This window comes from Macrosteles quadrilineatus, unplaced genomic scaffold, assembly GCF_028750875.1.
Source record: "Macrosteles quadrilineatus isolate MER2022 unplaced genomic scaffold, UCM_ALF_1.0 Scaffold_5__1_contigs__length_97177068, whole genome shotgun sequence".
Taxonomy (NCBI): Eukaryota; Metazoa; Arthropoda; class Insecta; order Hemiptera; family Cicadellidae; genus Macrosteles; species Macrosteles quadrilineatus.
The window spans coordinates 32,897,086-32,916,342 of NW_026542598.1; the positions used below are offsets into that span (position 1 = coordinate 32,897,086).

Consider the following 19,257-nt stretch of genomic DNA (forward strand, 5'->3'; position numbering starts at 1 on the left):
GAACGGAATTGCAATCCGCACTTGTATCTGTCAAAATGTGTGATTAAAAGTATTAAATTTACAATACTAATACATTAGGAATAAATGTTTAGCAAAATAAATATTTAAAAAAAACGATACACGTACTGTTTTTGCAAGAAAATAACCGCAAAATGTCTGTGATCTAGTGTTAGGAATTCTGATATTGATGTATTGAAAAACTGATAATCGTTCATCACAAAGCTAAGGAATTGTTTCGGAATTCTTGTTGAAAGAATGCCGACGCCTACATCGCCATTAAAACTTTCCACTCTTTAATAACCGGAGTTTTAGAGATTTTAGTTAAATACTCTGCCTAATGACCAAGATAGTTTTTACTGAAAAATAATAAAATTAATAAATAGTATTTTTTTATGTAACTAAATGATTTACAAATCGTACGCAAATATATTTATTTATCGCGTCAATTATTTAATGTGTATCGTTTTTAAACGGAAAAATTACATTTTTCGTCCCTTAAAAATCAGTGTTTTTGTTTTTAATAGGGAGTATAATAAATACTAATTTTGATCTTATTTAAATTACTAACGTAAATGTCTTCTTAGCGTTTTTTTAGATGTTGCTGACTGATGTTTCTATACACAAAAGATCCTTTTATTATTATATAATTCACATTGACTATTAACCAACACACAAGTAGAATTTTCATCCCATTGTAAATGAAGCTTGTTTTTCGTGTCTAGTTGATGTAGGTGACACTGGGCGCTAGTGTCGACAAAATGTTATTTCTATTATTTGTGGTTTACTGTTTGGTTAAATAACTAGAGGCCTAGTAATTGTTTATATATCGTATTATTTGGCTAAACGATGTTTTGAATGACTGAAATAACAAGAAACAAATTGTAAACGAAAAACACGACCTTTACAGTGCACTGTACAGAACGAACAATAGAATTGGCATCAGCTCTTCCATAAGGATGAGAAATCTATTATACAGTAGATTGATGTATTTACTCCACCGCGCACACACTTCTTAACCAAAGAAATTGCTTTAGATACATCCAGGTTATTTTGTTCAGTGAATATATCTATAGGGCGTAGTTGCTACCATAGTATTTGAGGTAAGAACTAGGACTGATACGAGCCGATATAAATTAAAACCGATATAAACCCGTTTGATGTAACCACGGGAAAGTCACAAATCTGATTTTAACTGAACCATGCCCTCGAGCCTGCCCCCAGACTAACGAAATGGAAGCGTGATTCATGCGCAGGCCCGAGGAGCGGCTCACAAAACTTTACTTAACAAAATGAGAACCATGGATGGAGGCTCAAGAACAACACGCCATTTGAGAGAAACGAGCTGTAATTAACCATTTAAAAGAATAACACAACAATAATTAACAATAATACATGAATTAAATACTCTCAATAAAACTTTAAAAAATTTTGATACCACTCTGACCTACTCACTTACAAACATTAATTTTAAAAAAATTCAAAATAGGCTAATTTCAGTCAAAGTAAATTTAATCAGTTTTAACCTTTTAAATTAACAAATTACAACAATGAAATAGCTAATGACTCTTTTAATAAATTCATTTCATGGTAACTATAGAAAATTTAGGGGCCCCAAAATTGAGATTTAATAGAATATGTAAAAAAAATTATAAAATCTAAAAAATCAACAAGTAGCCTAAAGAATTTAAAATTTAAAAGGAATAACAATAAATAGAGATCTGTGCACAAATTAACAAAATAACAATTAAAATCCCTCAGTCCATAGCGGTAACAATAAATTAGGTTTAAGTAACTTGCGGTAGGGCGTTCAGTTCAATGGTTCTGGGCAAGCAGCACCGGAGGGGGAAACGAGCATGACGGAAGAGGGGGGCCATGATCCAGGGGTGGCCAAGAGCAGTAGAATCCACTCCGTCAATGCTGATGCGGCTGCTACATGTTCCTCCTCACGGGCCCTGAGTAACAAACCCAGAAACACAGTAGTACCAGAAAGAGTTCAAGTCCATATCCGCAAAATTCACTGTCACACATTTCACTATTTTCACTGACTTCCAAAAATCCACAGATTAGGCCTAACATAATATTTTCAAAAAAAAAAATTATAAATATTTAAAAGGTTTATCTCTCTTTAACAGCTCTTTATCAATATAAAACATTTCAAACAATAACAATTTTTAAACATAACAATTAACAGGTTAAACAGTACAAGAATGGTAACATTAATATTTGCGGTAAAACCGTCAGCAGGCCAGACAGGTATGTGACAGTGGTAAATTTCACCAATAGAGAGAAAATATTTAAATTGTCTGGTCCAAAGTGGCCAGAAGAACAAGTTAACAGAGAACAATTGACACTTAAACACAGAGAAATACTTTAAAATTGACAAAAAACGTTCCAAACAAAAATTTAGGCCTAACGCAACGACTCATGTATTTTTGCTAATTTCTCCAAAAGTTGTGATCCGAATTTGTTCGGAATGGTCTTAAAAGCTGGGGGAAATGTTCCAGCAGCTTCTCCAGACCATCCCAAACCTTAACTCAAAGGCTGAAACCAGTTGGCCTATTGGTTACCCAGTTCAAACCTGAATGAAAAGTTGCCAAACTAAAAATTACTGTAACTTTCTTAAAACTTGAGTAAAATGACTCAAACTTTCTGGGGAGCTTTAAGAGCAGTTAATTCAACTTAATTTAACTAGTTTGGCAAGGACAAAGCAAAATAAAAGACTTTAACCTTACTTGACTGGGTAACACAAACTGAACATTTTACAAGACAAAACAACACTAAAAATTGTACGGGACACAGAAACAAAAGACTACCAGAGTAGTAGCCTAAGACAATTACATTTACTGAGCAAAAATTGTAAGCCTAGGCCTACCACAAAACAGTCAGAAGGACCCAAAACTGACTTGGCAGTTTCTCTCAAATAGCGGCTTTCCAACAAACATTTCTCAGTCAATTCTAGGCCTAGCATTTCGGGCAAGGCCCTGAATTATACAAAACAACAGAGAACAGGGAAACTAACTATCAAAAGTCTTCCACGACCCCAAGACTAGGTTCCAGACCTAGTGCAACATGTGCTCTAACCTAAGTATCAGAAAATAGTCCAAACTTACCCAACAAGCGCGCTGGGCGCTCTTAATTTACTGCATAGTAGAGAATATCTTCACACAAGTAAAAAAAAGGCAAAAATACAACGCAAACATACTACAAAATTAAGATGGAAGACGATGCAAAATTTATGCCGATGCAGCGCTAACGAAAGTCTCGGAGCTTCTGAATCGTCGGCGGTGGGAGTAATAAGAACAAAACCCACAGCCTTGTTCGGGGTCGTGGAGTGAGAAACACTGAACTAGCCTACTATAAAAAAAACACTTGAACCATTGATCATGAGTCGTGACATTCGCCCGGTGGAAATAGTCACGGCTCAACCTCCCTCCCCAAAAGAGGACACTCCTCTCCAAAAGGGACAAACAAACAAGCCTCTCCCCCACTTCCTGAAAAGAAATTGACCTGAAAGACAACTCAGGTGTCTGTGGTGGGGAACGCCAAGGGACTTCCAAACTGAGGGGAAAACTCACCCCCAGGGTTTGCTCTGGCCAGAGCTGGAAAATTTTGTGAGGGAAATTCCTTCGCAGAACACAGGGGACAGGAGAAGTGATCAGGTTCTCTGGCCCAGTGCACTTCCCACCCAGACACAAGAGGAAAGAAAATTGCCTACGGAAGAGTTCCGCGGAAGGGCTTGAGATGAGAAATGTGCGCCCTCCGGAACACTTTTCCAGTCCGCGGATCTCCAAGCTCCGCCGTGACAGGCGTCAAAAACCTCAGGATGCGGTGGGGACCTGACCACCGATGACACAACTTTGCAGCTCTCTTGTCCACAGCCGAACTGGCTGGATGAGCTTTACAAAACACCAAATCCCCCACCTGGAAAGGGTTGTCTACTCTACCACGATTGTGCTTCCTCCGGACCAATTCCCTAGCTCTGATCAAGTTTCTCCTGGCCGCTTGCCAAGTTGCCTTGACATCAGCCGCACCAGGAGGTGGCAGAAGGTCGCCAATTCCCCACACATTCGCTAACGGGTTGTTAGGCGGATAGCCTAGAAACAGCTCGAAAGGGACCGCCTTGTGACTCTCATGGTGAGCAGTATTGAAAGCAAACTGAAGCCAAGGGAGTTCCTGATCCCAGGTGGTCTGCTTGTCAGCATGGAAAGCTATGAGAGCGGAACGAAGATTGCGATTGAACCTTTCAGCATGAGAAGGCTGTGGATAGTAAGGGGAAGTAGTCACATGGCGGATTCCGTGCCCAAAGCACATTCTTTTGAACAGATGGGAAACAAACTGTGTTCCGTTGTCGGAAACAATGGTGGCGGGTATTCCAAAATGTTGGAAGAGGTGAGTTCGAAGTACCTGCACGGTGAGCTGTGCAGTGGCATTCCTTAAGGGGAAAAGCCAACAAAACTTGGAGAAGGCATCCACACAAACAAGTAGGAACTTATTTCCTGACTTGCTACGCGGGAGAGGCCCTACATAGTCAATGAAAACCTTCTCCAAAGGTCTTTCCGCCACCTCAGATGACAACAAACCAAACTTAGAGTTTTGAGCGGGCTTGCTCAGTGAGCACGTTTGACAAGAACGCACCCTAGCAGCAAGATCCCGATCCATACCCTTCCAGATGAACATTTCCCTAACCTTCGCAATGGTCTTGTGGATACCTAGATGCCCACCCACAGGAGAAGAATGAAAATACTCAAAGACCATAGGGATTAGAAGACTAGGCAGCACAACTTTAGGTTTACCTCGCTGCCGAGCGCGACAGCAAAGGGCACCCTGGGACAGAAAATATGGGGGGTGGGCTCCCCCATTTTGAAGCTCACCAATGATCTTTGCCAGCTCAGGATCCTTCAGCTGATGGGGAATGAAATCAGAAAAGGCGAGTGGAAACTCCAAGAGCACGGCACAACCCGGTTGCTCTTGGTCAGAAGGAGGATCGTCGGGTGAATGGTACATCCTAGATAGTGTGTCCGCAATCACATTCTGAGTGCCTCGAACGTGTTGCACCTGGAACTTAAGGGACGATATTTGGACAACCCAACGACCAATTTTCCCAAGCTGGCGTGGATGTGCAAGAAGCCACGAGAGTGCCTGGTTGTCGGTTTCCAATAAAAACTCCTTGTGCTCCAAAAAGCGTCTGAATTTATTGACTCCAAACACGACAGCCAAACACTCGAGTTCATACACAGAAGAGCTTTTCTTTTCGCAGGGACTCAAAGTGCGTGAGGCGTACGCAATTGGCTGCCTAACACCATCCACCTCTTGTGACAACACAGCCGCAATTGCGACGGAGGAAGCATCTGTTTGCAAGACAAAGTTTTGATTGAAATCCGGCATCGCCAAAACAGGGGGCTGCATGATAGCCTCCTTGAGAAGATCAAAAGACGTCTGCTGCGCTTCACCCCAGACAAACTTGGCGCCCTTCTTCCGAAGCTCATTGAGAGGAGCCGCCAATACAGCAACATTGGGTATGAAGCGTCGGTAAAAACCTACCATGCCGATGAACCTAGCAATACCCTTGACATCTCTGGGAGGAGGAAACTCCCTGATAGCCTGGGTTCTAGCGGGGTCGATGCAGACGCCTCTATGAGAGATAAGATGACCAAGGAACGAAATTTCCGGCTTTGCAAAACTAACCTTGTCAGGATTCACGGTAAGGCCAGCCCTATTCAATCTACTCATGACTTCTTCAAGATGAATCAGGTGATCTTCGAAGCTCTCACTGTACACCAAGAGATCGTCGAGGTAATTGAACACAAACTTGAACTTGACATCATGAAAGATGGAATCAAGGAGTCTGGTGAGAGTCTGGGCCCCCACAGCAAGACCCATCGGAACTCTTGTGAACTGATACAAATTCCACGGAACGCAGAAAGCAGTGAGAGGTCGAGACTCAGGTTTCAAAGGAATCTGATGATAGGCCTGATTCAGATCAAAAACAGAAAAATACTTGGCCTTACCGAACCAATCAAACGCAGAATGCAAATCGGGGAGAGGCACAGAGTCGATTTCAATTTGCGCATTCAATTTGCGATAGTCCAAAACCATTCGGGACTTGCCATTGGGTTTTGGGACGAGAAAGGCTGGACTAGCGTAGCTCGAACGGGAAGGTTCAATGACACCATTTTCCAGAAGTTCGTCAATGATTTTTCTGAGAGTTTCCATTTTGGGTGGAGCTAATTTGTATGGGTGAGAGCGAACGGGACGGGTATCTGTTAGACGAATCTCGTACTCTAACAGGTTAGTGACTCCAAGCTTTGGCGTCAGCACATCTGGGAAACGAGAACACAAGGTTCTGATGGCTTCAGCCTCGCAAGTAGTCAGATGCCCTAACGGATCAATTGTTGGCTTGCTGGGTATCTCAGGCTCGACTACCGCAGCACCACCACCAATTTCATCAGCAAAAGATATTAATACCCGTCTCGCAAATCGGAAAAAACACTGACCTCTGCCTAAATCCAAAATTAGGCCAGTGTGCTTGATAAAATCCGCTCCCAAAATGACAGGGAAACAAAGGTCCTTAGCCACCCAAAAACTCCAAACCCAAGAAAAATGTTCAATTTTGAACTTGAAACGGGCTTCATAGATGATGGGAAGGGGTGAATTTGACGCAGTCCAGCAGATAGGGGTTTTTCGCTCAACTTGCTTGATAAGCCCAGACGATTCAAGTTTTTCAAAAAGGGACAAGGAAATGAGGCAACGGGCTGACCCAGAATCCACTAGGGCCTTCTGCACCGTGGAACCTATGAAGATGTTGAGACGTGGGCAAGTTGAGCGCGCCGCTTTCACGCCCATGGTAGCAAGGCCCGCAATCCCCCGCAGCAGAGGCTCGGTCACAGGCACAACACTCCCAGAAGGGGAGGCAACAGAAACATTAACTGACTTTAACTTAGACTTTGACTTACTTGAAAAAACATTCAAATTATTGCCCTTTACATTAACACCAACAATCTCACAGGAAGGATTGGGCAATTTTTCCTCCTGTGAGCAAACTAGTTTTTTGGACCACGTCCAAAATTTCCACCTTGACGGCAATGCCGCCGAATGTGACCTGGTTGCCCACAACCAAAACAAACAACAGGTTGCCTCTGCCACTGCGGCGGTTCAGGACCCAACACTCCCACGGGTGCTACGACAGCATGATGACCAGCTAGGGGAAGATGCCCCGCCGCTTGGTCTCTCTGAAAATCAGCGTCCTGGACAGATCTCGAAAGGATGGAAAGTCTGTCCAGATCCGCAAAAGATGAAGGCCGTGGTGCAAAAACCAGACGGGAGCGTTCCTCAGGCTTCAACCCCTGAAGCACAATGTCAATGAGCTCAAGCTCACTGATCCCCAAACGCAAGACCCTTTCCACCGTGCGAATGTCCCCCACGTACTGGCTGAGAGACTCGGCTGGCTGCTGAGGACGAAAAACTCTCTCAACTTTCAGCTTCTCCATGACCCGACGGGGCATGAAAAGCTCCAAAACTTCTTTATGAAAAACATCAAAGGTGACGCCTCTGCGCAAACAATCAAGCAATCTGTCCCCCAACGGTTTCAGACAGTATGGAGCAATGAGTTCCATCAAAGTTGCGTCTGACATGCCAGGGTATTCACGCATGCGCAAAACACTCTCCAGAAAAAAACAAAGACCATTCACATCTAACCCGTCCACCGGCCGGAAACCACTCAGGACAGAGGCAAGGGGATGGGAAAGTTTGCCAAAGGAGTTAGAGATGGAAGGGGAACTATGAACTTGAGAAGGAAAGGGAGATGGGGACTGGACATTCAGCGTAGCCGCAGCCAAGGTGGACGTGTGAGAGGGGGACGGTGTGACATTTGCATTTGACATTTGAACATTTGCAGGCAACTGGAGCAGTGTACTTGGCGTAGGCGGAGCCTGGGGGGTACCCACTGGAGCCACAACTTCAACAACAGACTTTGGCACTTCGTTTGAAATTTCCAAAGAACGGTTGTCTTCAAAAATTTCAACTTTCTCTTTGACAGACTTTCCTGCCTTAATACTCTCCAAAATTCCTTCCAGCTCAAGAATTCTGGCTTCCACCCAACTCTTGTCTTCATCCTGGATTTCAGGTTGCCCTGAAACCAAGAGCAGACGCTTACGCCAGTGCGTCAGCTGTGTGATAGCCGAACCCTTAGCTGAGCCCATAGGCAAACTACTCCAACTATCAATTTCCCCACTTAGCTCTTCCATCCTCTCTTTACATGCCTCCAGTTCCTCATCCAAACTGAGCGACTCAACCCAAGCTTGAGGCATGCTAGCAATTTGTCTGAACTGTGTACGCAAAGTGCGTACATCAGTTCCAGGAGTCTCCCCCCGGGACCGCACCTCGTACACCAGCTCCGGCTTCCTCAAATATTCCGGCACAATTGACGCCATACCGAGTCTCAACCAGTACTTGACTCAAAACAGACAACAAAAATTTTTCACAAAACAAACACAGAAATTTAATTCCTAAGGCTTCTGGACGTTGATGCCTGCGCACCTGATGGGGCCCAAAAGAAGAACCTGCCCATTCATACCGCAAGTACCGCAAGAAAACAACAACAAATGACCCACGAACGTACACACACACAAACATACACCGATACATACACTAGACAACACCTAACACTTGTGTGATGGGGTGTACACACAAACCTTTTTTTTTTTTTTTTTTTTTTTGACACATGACCATGCTTTTGACACTCTTGCTCCCGAAGGATGCAAGTCATTACCACCGATTCCACCCGGTGCCTCGGCCAAAGGGCGAGCTCCTAATAAAATGTGTTTACGCCCCACCACAACAACAACAAGACCTTTTTCCAAAACTGCCAGGCCAGAACATTTCCAAGAAACCAATCCATCCACGGCTCTTCAAAAAAAATCTGAACGTGGACAGTGATTGGGTCTCTAAGCGTCCAAGTCGTGAAACCAAGTTTCACGACAAGGCACCCAGGACGCAACCAGCTAACCACGCTCTGCTACCAGATGAACCATGCCCTCGAGCCTGCCCCCAGACTAACGAAATGGAAGCGTGATTCATGCGCAGGCCCGAGGAGCGGCTCACAAAACTTTACTTAACAAAATGAGAACCATGGATGGAGGCTCAAGAACAACACGCCATTTGAGAGAAACGAGCTGTAATTAACCATTTAAAAGAATAACACAACAATAATTAACAATAATACATGAATTAAATACTCTCAATAAAACTTTAAAAAATTTTGATACCACTCTGACCTACTCACTTACAAACATTAATTTTAAAAAAATTCAAAATAGGCTAATTTCAGTCAAAGTAAATTTAATCAGTTTTAACCTTTTAAATTAACAAATTACAACAATGAAATAGCTAATGACTCTTTTAATAAATTCATTTCATGGTAACTATAGAAAATTTAGGGGCCCCAAAATTGAGATTTAATAGAATATGTAAAAAAAATTATAAAATCTAAAAAATCAACAAGTAGCCTAAAGAATTTAAAATTTAAAAGGAATAACAATAAATAGAGATCTGTGCACAAATTAACAAAATAACAATTAAAATCCCTCAGTCCATAGCGGTAACAATAAATTAGGTTTAAGTAACTTGCGGTAGGGCGTTCAGTTCAATGGTTCTGGGCAAGCAGCACCGGAGGGGGAAACGAGCATGACGGAAGAGGGGGGCCATGATCCAGGGGTGGCCAAGAGCAGTAGAATCCACTCCGTCAATGCTGATGCGGCTGCTACATGTTCCTCCTCACGGGCCCTGAGTAACAAACCCAGAAACACAGTAGTACCAGAAAGAGTTCAAGTCCATATCCGCAAAATTCACTGTCACACATTTCACTATTTTCACTGACTTCCAAAAATCCACAGATTAGGCCTAACATAATATTTTCAAAAAAAAAATTATAAATATTTAAAAGGTTTATCTCTCTTTAACAGCTCTTTATCAATATAAAACATTTCAAACAATAACAATTTTTAAACATAACAATTAACAGGTTAAACAGTACAAGAATGGTAACATTAATATTTGCGGTAAAACCGTCAGCAGGCCAGACAGGTATGTGACAGTGGTAAATTTCACCAATAGAGAGAAAATATTTAAATTGTCTGGTCCAAAGTGGCCAGAAGAACAAGTTAACAGAGAACAATTGACACTTAAACACAGAGAAATACTTTAAAATTGACAAAAAACGTTCCAAACAAAAATTTAGGCCTAACGCAACGACTCATGTATTTTTGCTAATTTCTCCAAAAGTTGTGATCCGAATTTGTTCGGAATGGTCTTAAAAGCTGGGGGAAATGTTCCAGCAGCTTCTCCAGACCATCCCAAACCTTAACTCAAAGGCTGAAACCAGTTGGCCTATTGGTTACCCAGTTCAAACCTGAATGAAAAGTTGCCAAACTAAAAATTACTGTAACTTTCTTAAAACTTGAGTAAAATTACTCAAACTTTCTGGGGAGCTTTAAGAGCAGTTAATTCAACTTAATTTAACTAGTTTGGCAAGGACAAAGCAAAATAAAAGACTTTAACCTTACTTGACTGGGTAACACAAACTGAACATTTTACAAGACAAAACAACACTAAAAATTGTACGGGACACAGAAACAAAAGACTACCAGAGTAGTAGCCTAAGACAATTACATTTACTGAGCAAAAATTGTAAGCCTAGGCCTACCACAAAACAGTCAGAAGGACCCAAAACTGACTTGGCAGTTTCTCTCAAATAGCGGCTTTCCAACAAACATTTCTCAGTCAATTCTAGGCCTAGCATTTCGGGCAAGGCCCTGAATTATACAAAACAACAGAGAACAGGGAAACTAACTATCAAAAGTCTTCCACGACCCCAAGACTAGGTTCCAGACCTAGTGCAACATGTGCTCTAACCTAAGTATCAGAAAATAGTCCAAACTTACCCAACAAGCGCGCTGGGCGCTCTTAATTTACTGCATAGTAGAGAATATCTTCACACAAGTAAAAAAAAGGCAAAAATACAACGCAAACATACTACAAAATTAAGATGGAAGACGATGCAAAATTTATGCCGATGCAGCGCTAACGAAAGTCTCGGAGCTTCTGAATCGTCGGCGGTGGGAGTAATAAGAACAAAACCCACAGCCTTGTTCGGGGTCGTGGAGTGAGAAACACTGAACTAGCCTACTATAAAAAAAACACTTGAACCATTGATCATGAGTCGTGACATTCGCCCGGTGGAAATAGTCACGGCTCATAACACAGTCGCAAATATGTTAAAACATATGTAGTCCAGTCTATGAATGATCCAAAAGTAGGTGTAGAGTGCGTGAGCAGGTAACTAAGCGATTCCTTCAGAAACTTGTTCAGGGGGCTTAGGGTGTTAACATACCAAAAGTCCTAACTCCTAGGTGGTGAGCCAGGGGGTGGAGGGGGGAAAAAGGGGGGGAAAAAGGTACACATTTTGGGTTTTTTGATTATATCTCGAAAACTATCAACTTTTTGTATACTATAGTAAATTATAAAATTGAAGAAGATTAAATTTTCTACAAGAAAAGTACATAATGTGTTTATTTTGGTTCAACAGATTACGAGTTATAACTTATTTAATTGATATCTTATTAAAATCTTCTTCCATAAGAAATACATGTAAATTAGTATGCGAAATGGGGCGAATCTTATCCGCCCAAAGGAAATATAACCGATATTCTGGAAATATTGACAAAATTTCCAGTAATTTGACACTTTAATCATGGAATTTTGTCAAAAATTAAAGCGAGGGTGAGCGTTTAAAAATGGGATGATTTAAGGTTTTTTTTATATTTCCAATAAAAAAACACCAAAACTCGAAATTTTGTTACCTCGCCCTCGCCTTAATTTTGGATCAATTTTAATGATTAAAGTGTCAAATTACTGGAAATTTTGTTAAGATTTCCAGAATATCATTCATATTTCCTTTGGGCGGATAAGATTCGCCCCATTTCGCATACTAATTTACATGTATTTCTTATGGAAGAAGATTTTAATAAGATATCAATTATTAAATAAGTTATAACTCGTAATCTGTTGAACCAAAATAAACACATTATATACTTTTCTTGTAGAAAATTTAATCTTCTTCAATTTTATAATTTACTATAGTATACAAAAAGTTGATAGTTTTCGAGATATAATCAAAAAACCCAAAATGCGTACCTTTCTCCCTCCCCTTTTTCCCCTCTCCACCCCCTGGCTCACCACCTAGGAGTCAGGACTTTTGGTATGTTAACACCATAAGCCCCCTGAACAAGTTTCTGAAGGAATCGCTTAGTTACCTGCTCACGCACTCTACACCTCCATTCCTTGACTGGACTAATGATAAATATCTTCTCCCGATTTCGATTGTATAAAAGGTTTAGCACTTATATAGTCCATACCAATTGGCTACTGACATATTAATAGACATAGTTAAATCAAAAACTTTGTCTTGTTTGCTAAGGGAGGGTAATTTCCTTGAGAATTATGTTTACAATTTCCAATATTTTATTATTTTGAGCTTCTTCGGATAAACAATTATTTGTAAAGCGATTAGATATTCTCCCAGTGTGCAGGTTTGCTGAGATGACGGTATGTTTATTCGGGTGGGCATTAATTGAGTCAGGTAGTCGGGTATTCCTGAATTGCGCCAACTACTCCAGGGAGCACCCGATACTTTCTTTGACTGCGCCAAGTGGCGGCCCTCTTTGACTTTATAATTTGTTATGTTAGGTTAGGCTAGGTTAGGTTATGTTAGGTTAGGTTAGGTTATGTTAGGTTAGGTTATGTTAGGATGACACGTAACGGGCAGGCAACTCACCCCTACTTGGCTTGGGCTTGGCGCAACTACGGAACAATTTTTGAGGCCCTTTGAGGGTTTGGCACAATTAACGAATTCTTTGGCATAATTAATGCACGACCTTTCATTCAGTCAATGTATTTATTGAGTGTTGTGATAGATTCATGGGTTTTTAGCTTCGTGTGTAGCTAAAAACACAAAGTCAGAGCGTAACAAAAGGGCATCGGCTTATTGAGTAGGTTTCTGCAATTAACAATTGTTTGTCACGAACAGTGGGTGATCGATAAACGTGAATGTGTGAGTAGCATTGAGTCTGTGTGCGTGACGGTGTCAGTGATGGCAGGGGGGGATTATGGGGAAATGAGTGAAAATTGTGGTAGAATTATCGTAAAAGTCGTATTCTGTTTGAATATATACAATCTTGTTAGGATCTGTTCAGTGAATTAGAGTTGGATAGATTTAATCGGTGATTTTGTATTTAGTATAAGTAGTGTAAATTATTTTGAACTTGAGTGGGGATAAACAAAGTTAAAGGTTTTTAAAAAGTCAGATATTTTTATTTTTTAGCTAAAACTATGGCAAACTTAGTCAAGATTTATCGTACATACAGTCAAACGTATCGGGTTAAAGCAAAGTAAAAAGAATATAAATTGGGAGGGTCACAAGATTTCTATGAGATTCTAGTAGATGTTTATTATTTTTAGTTAAAACTCTCCTTGAAATACGGACAACTTTTTTCTACACTTATTTATAAACTCAGTTATTTTGCTTAAAACTACGAATCCAAACACGATTATCGTATACAATATTTTTATCAATTTCGCATACTATATTCTTTTTAGAATGTAAAATAATGGTGCAAACACAATAACTTTCGTAACCCGCACACGTATTTAGATACACAATTAAGAATCGCATGTATCAGTTAGCGAAAACTTTAAAAATTATGATGTAAAACGACAATTTTAGTATTTTGCTTGTGGAAACGACGAATGGTAGAAACTAAAGTGAAAAACTATTCCTTATGCGAAAATTAAATGTGACGGACACGATAATTATCGTATCCCGCACATGTGGCCATATTGCGTGTCTAGTCACACCTGGCAGTGGTGCACCCCTCCACGACTGTACTAGTACCCCAGCTATTGAGGGGTTAATGCCACTTCCATGTTCTATACGGTCGACAACGTACTTCAGTGCAACGTAAATTGTTTTAAGTCTGGTTTTTCGTGCGTTACACTTGTGAAATGTTCGGCGTATTCTGTGTCGTGCAAACGGGATAGTGATGGTTGAAATAGTTTGGTGTTTTTATGTTTTTGTTTGGTGAGATTAGTGCTTAATATGGATCTGTGTGCTATGAATTTGTCATTCAGTGGTAAGTGTTCAACCTTTTTTTAGCAAGTTTTTAGTAGGAATTACGTTTTTTATGTGCTCACCAATTTATTTTAAGGATTTCAAGACTTGTTTACCGCGATTATGTCTTGTTTCTTACGTGTTTTTGAGGTTAGGTGGACTTTCAGATATATCAATAAATATGCATATTTTTTATCTAATTACCTAAACTTCAGGGTATGATGAACCATACTTCGTCAATCATACATGAAGATCTCAAAACTGCAAAAACGTAGAGATTTACAAAAATAAAATAAACGGTATCAGCAATTTGACACATACTTTCTCCCATTAGCTTGCCAACAACATTTAATCATGGGTAAGTGATTAGAGTAACTAACTATGATATTTAATGGGTTTAAGGATATTTAGACTCTTTGATACAAAAGCAAGTTTATAACCACAAAACGTTATTAATTCTGCAAAAATTTGTTACTTTTCCCACTTATTTTTTCTTTGTTTATTAGGCCTATAAACCAAAAAGTAGATTCTGTTGTCTAATACCAATATAAAATGTATCACAAACTTATTTTCATTTTGAAAGTATGTTTTATTTATTGAAAATCTACAATACAGAATTTAAGGTTCATATTATTTTACTCCAATTCTATCCAGACATAACTATAATATCTCTCATGTCAGATCCAGGCAGTGTTGGTTGATACGTTGTAGCGACAATATATCTAAGCTTGGTGATACAGTATTGAAGTTGTATAGTTCTAACATATTTATATTACCTTTGCATAACATAAATCGTCTACAACTATCCATCCCATCACATACCAATGAAAATTTATAAGTAAAACAATTTATACATAAATGGAGTATACATTATTAATTCTTATTTCAATATTTTCGAGTGGCTAATGGATTTTAAATTTTAAAAGCCCCTTTGTGCAGCGCAGACGGCGTGAATACTAAAGACCTTCGTGCTCCGAACACATAAAAGGGTGTTATCATATCCTGAACCTTCCTGCCTTTTTGACGTTTTCATTACTCGCTTGTGTTATAAATTCGCTCTACCGAGTGTGTGGATGTGGTGATTTTTGTAGCCTTATGCGAATCAAAGGACAAAACTGTTATTGATGTAATTTTGGGCGCATGTGAATTGAACAAACTAAGTTAATGAACTTGCACATATACTTATGGGACATTTAATACTACTGCTAAAATCTAAAAGATTTTTTGTAATTTTAGCATTATTAAACTATTACTTTATACTGGGTGATTGGTTGTCAGCTAGGTCACGAATTGGATGAATATATACCATATTTAAATGTTTAGTAGGTGGTTTATTTTAATATTCTCCAGTTTGGGGTTGACCTTTTACACTATTTCAGGCAAAGCATAGGTTGCGGCTTTATAAAAAAAATCAATGGGGATTGGCGGGATTTGACCCTGAGACGTCGGGAACTGTTGTCCCTCGCTATAACTAGACCAGCTCGCACCCCAGTAGGACTTATTACCACAGAAAACATAGCTATTACAAGTTGAATAAAAACAATCCATTGTGGATTAGCGGGATTTGAACCTGAGACCTCTGGAACTGAAGTCCCTCGCTCGAAATCTAGACTAGCTACCCAGTAGAACGTATTACCACAGAAAACCAAATGTATACGTTCGTTGATCTGAAGTATTGTGTTCGTGTTCCTCAAGTGGTGAATCTATTTCCGTCGTTTCTCCCTCCGTTTTCTGTTGATTAGGGACGACCGATGACTAGGGAGCTTGTGGCTAACAAATTCCTTGTAGAATCTGCCACGATGACGTATTGGACTTTTTCATTGCTCTACCTTTGTATCCTGATTAAACCCTCCCACCCGAAATGTGTTGGTTCAAAAATGCAATGAGTTATAATATGTGTGAAATTAATAGGTTACAAATAAAATAAAAGGTAAAAGGCATACATAATGATAGCGTGTTATGTTAAAACAAAGTTTTGTTTTGTTTACGAGGATCATCTCCGATTATTTAGCCAGATTTCCCCCCCCCAAACCAAATAGGTAGAAAATAGGTTCCTAGATCTATTTATGTTTAAATAATGTAATTTCCATTATAATAGAAATGTTATGATTTCGAATCTGAATTCTGAAATTATGCGGGAAAAAACTAGGAAAAAATAATTTATTATAGGCTATAAGTGAAATTTACTTAAGTAAAATATGTATAAAATATAAATTATCATAAAATGATAAATATAGAAACCAAGGGACGTGTTAGTAGCCCCTAATATGTATTATTGTACCAGTCTTCTGACTCTTCATTTATCTGGGGACTGGCCAATGGTTTAAAAAGGCCCGGGTCAGTCCCAAGAAGACCCGGCCAAGAGCTAGTAAAAAGAAAATTTGTTTTTGACCTTAGTAGACCTAGTACGTATTTTTTTAGTATTTTTATTCGCCAACTCTTTTAGTAAATGGCCTACTTAAATTTTTTCGCCACTACTTATTTATTATGTTTTATATATACGCTTTTTTTGTTTATCTATTCGATTAAACTGTTAAAATAAACTAAAAGATATTTCCTCTTAACAGTTTGCCCTCGCGTTTAAAGAAAAGAACGTCGAAACAGTAACAGTGTTTTCGTTTCATTAACATTAAAGGAACATCGGAATATAAATAGCACGATTTCCAGAACAAGGAATCGTGCACTGGAATAACAACAAAGCGTTAACTGCATCTGTTTGGTGTAATTGTGATTTGTTTAATCATTATTTTTGCAACTTTGATTTCCTTCTCAGTTCATTTATAATGTAATGCATTTATCAAGTTAAAATTCTATTTTGTAGACTTAGTGCATTTCTAATACGTACCAAAAAACTGATTAAAATGTTAATTTTAGTTTACTTAGTGTATTAAATAAAAACAATCACTTAGTTAAATAAAATGCAGTAAAATACATTTATATTTCTTTAGGTGTTGTCTATGAGATTTACCGTGCTCAGCCTTTGATATGATAGGATCTATAACACCTGCGTATCAAGCTTTAAGCTTTGATAGAAAATGTACTGAGTATATGACTAAGTGAGCTAGGGCTATTTTTGGTGAACTAAGACTAGAGTTTTGGAGTAGATTGTTGCGTATAAGAGGAGGCTATGGTATGATTTCAGTAAATTTTAAGTCACTTTAACTACCGAAATTGGTGCTTATTTTGTCCGAAAAATTGTATCATTGTCTAGGAACCTTGGATGAATTTGACCGCTTTATGGAAATTTTCAAGTTAGAATTTTAACCGGGTTACCATCGCGTCAACAACTCCAAAAGCACCTTGATATCGATAATTTTTGTAAAAAAAATCATTCTTGAAATCATTTTTGTATATATAAAAAATATGTTTAATACTAGCATAGTACCCGTCCTTCGTACGGGGTTGGAATATAACATATAAAATGCTTATTGCAGTTATACTCAAGCTTTGCGTTTACGATAAGGGAGGACTCAGTTTGATAAAATTTTTTTTTTTTTTAATTTACAGTATTCTATAGTATTACCTTTGACTATTAATACAACAACATTACACATCTACCATAGCCATAATGTTCTACCACTTCACCTAAACAATAGAGAAAAATAAATTATCATTAATTCGCAAAATATCACAAATTATTCATGAAATGAAAAACATAAACATAACTGTAAACAATCCTACTTTGACAGTTCTCATTGCGAATCACAGTTTTTTGTTGCTGCTTAGTTCAAATTAGCTGTTTTCATAAATGCAAAAAAATATAGTGCTGCACCCTGTTGGTAAATCTGATAACTTTTTAATGCTTTTCCATATTATAGAACCAACTTTTTTAGTTGAAACAGCTGACTAAATTCTTTAATTCCCTTTAAATATGAATACTCATAAGGTTAACATGAGGAATTACAGAGCCACTGGGGCGGAGCCCGAAAGGATTTTTGAGATAAGAATATGCCTATATGTTAATCGGGAATGTGAGCTATCATCATGCCAAATTTCAGCCCAATCCGTCCAGTGGTTTATGCGTGATTGAACTTCAAACACACAAACAAACACACAAACTTTCACATTTATAATATTAGTAAGATAATCATCAAAATGAATGTACGAACTCTCATTTTTATCGGAATTATTTTAAGCTGAGCGTGAAAAGTACTAATTATACATCTACTACCTAGTCCAGGACTTAAGCTTAACAGCTTAACTACCTGGGCCAAAACAACGCAATTTAATTTTTATATTCAGGAGACAATGAATATCTAAATCACATTGCAAATGATTGCTGGTCAAAGCATAACATTTTGTTTCATTCGCCAAGTAGATTGTTTATGTTATTGTTGTTTATGCCAATCATTACAATTGGCTTGAAAGTGATTTCTTTTGTTTAGCGCTACAATCGTTTTGTCGACCCTTCTCTGTTGGTTATCATGTTTCTATTCTTTTTGAAAACACATTGAACGGAACTAACAAATATTATTCGTAATTGTAACTGAAACATTTGTTTACACTATTTAGATACGGTTGAACTTTTTTTAAAGTAGGAATAACTATTGCATCTTAATTATGTTTGCTATGTTGAGTAATCCTACTTGGTGGTTTAAACGAAAAAGATAAAATGGCAACATATGATTAAACATTTTTTTGTACTTTAATTAAGCTAAATGTACTTTCAATCCGTAACCAAAATAAGTGAGAGTGATAATGTACTATACTCAATTGCACGTTTGATTTTAAATATAAATCAGGTATAATATTAGAGATGAGTTATTCTAAAGGTAGGTTACTTGTTATACTTGCTGAAATGGATGCAGGAAATTCTAATTTTTCTTTCTTTTTATGAGATGTTTCCCGGTTCGAATAGATTTTTAACATGTTTTCTTAAGTTTCAAAAAGGCAATCATAAGTCATAGTAGTACTATACTATAGTCTGTGTGATGTAACCTATATTCTAAACCTAGCACCAGCCCAGGCCTTAAACCCTTTAAGTCCCCAGGTAGACAGAGGTTAAGGAGACAGGTTCCATCATACATACTATAAGACTGCAGCTTGTAAATGTTATACCAATTTACAATTACATTTTCCAACACCCAGGTGTCTGA

The 19,257-nt window shown here is 38.6% G+C and overlaps 1 protein-coding gene across 5 annotated transcripts in view; it reads left to right on the top strand.

Moving 5' to 3' along the window:
- The window catches only part of LOC128994011 (triple functional domain protein-like), a 476,534-nt gene that overhangs the window by 146,487 nt on the left and 310,790 nt on the right, over positions 1-19,257 (top strand). The window lies entirely within an intron of this gene.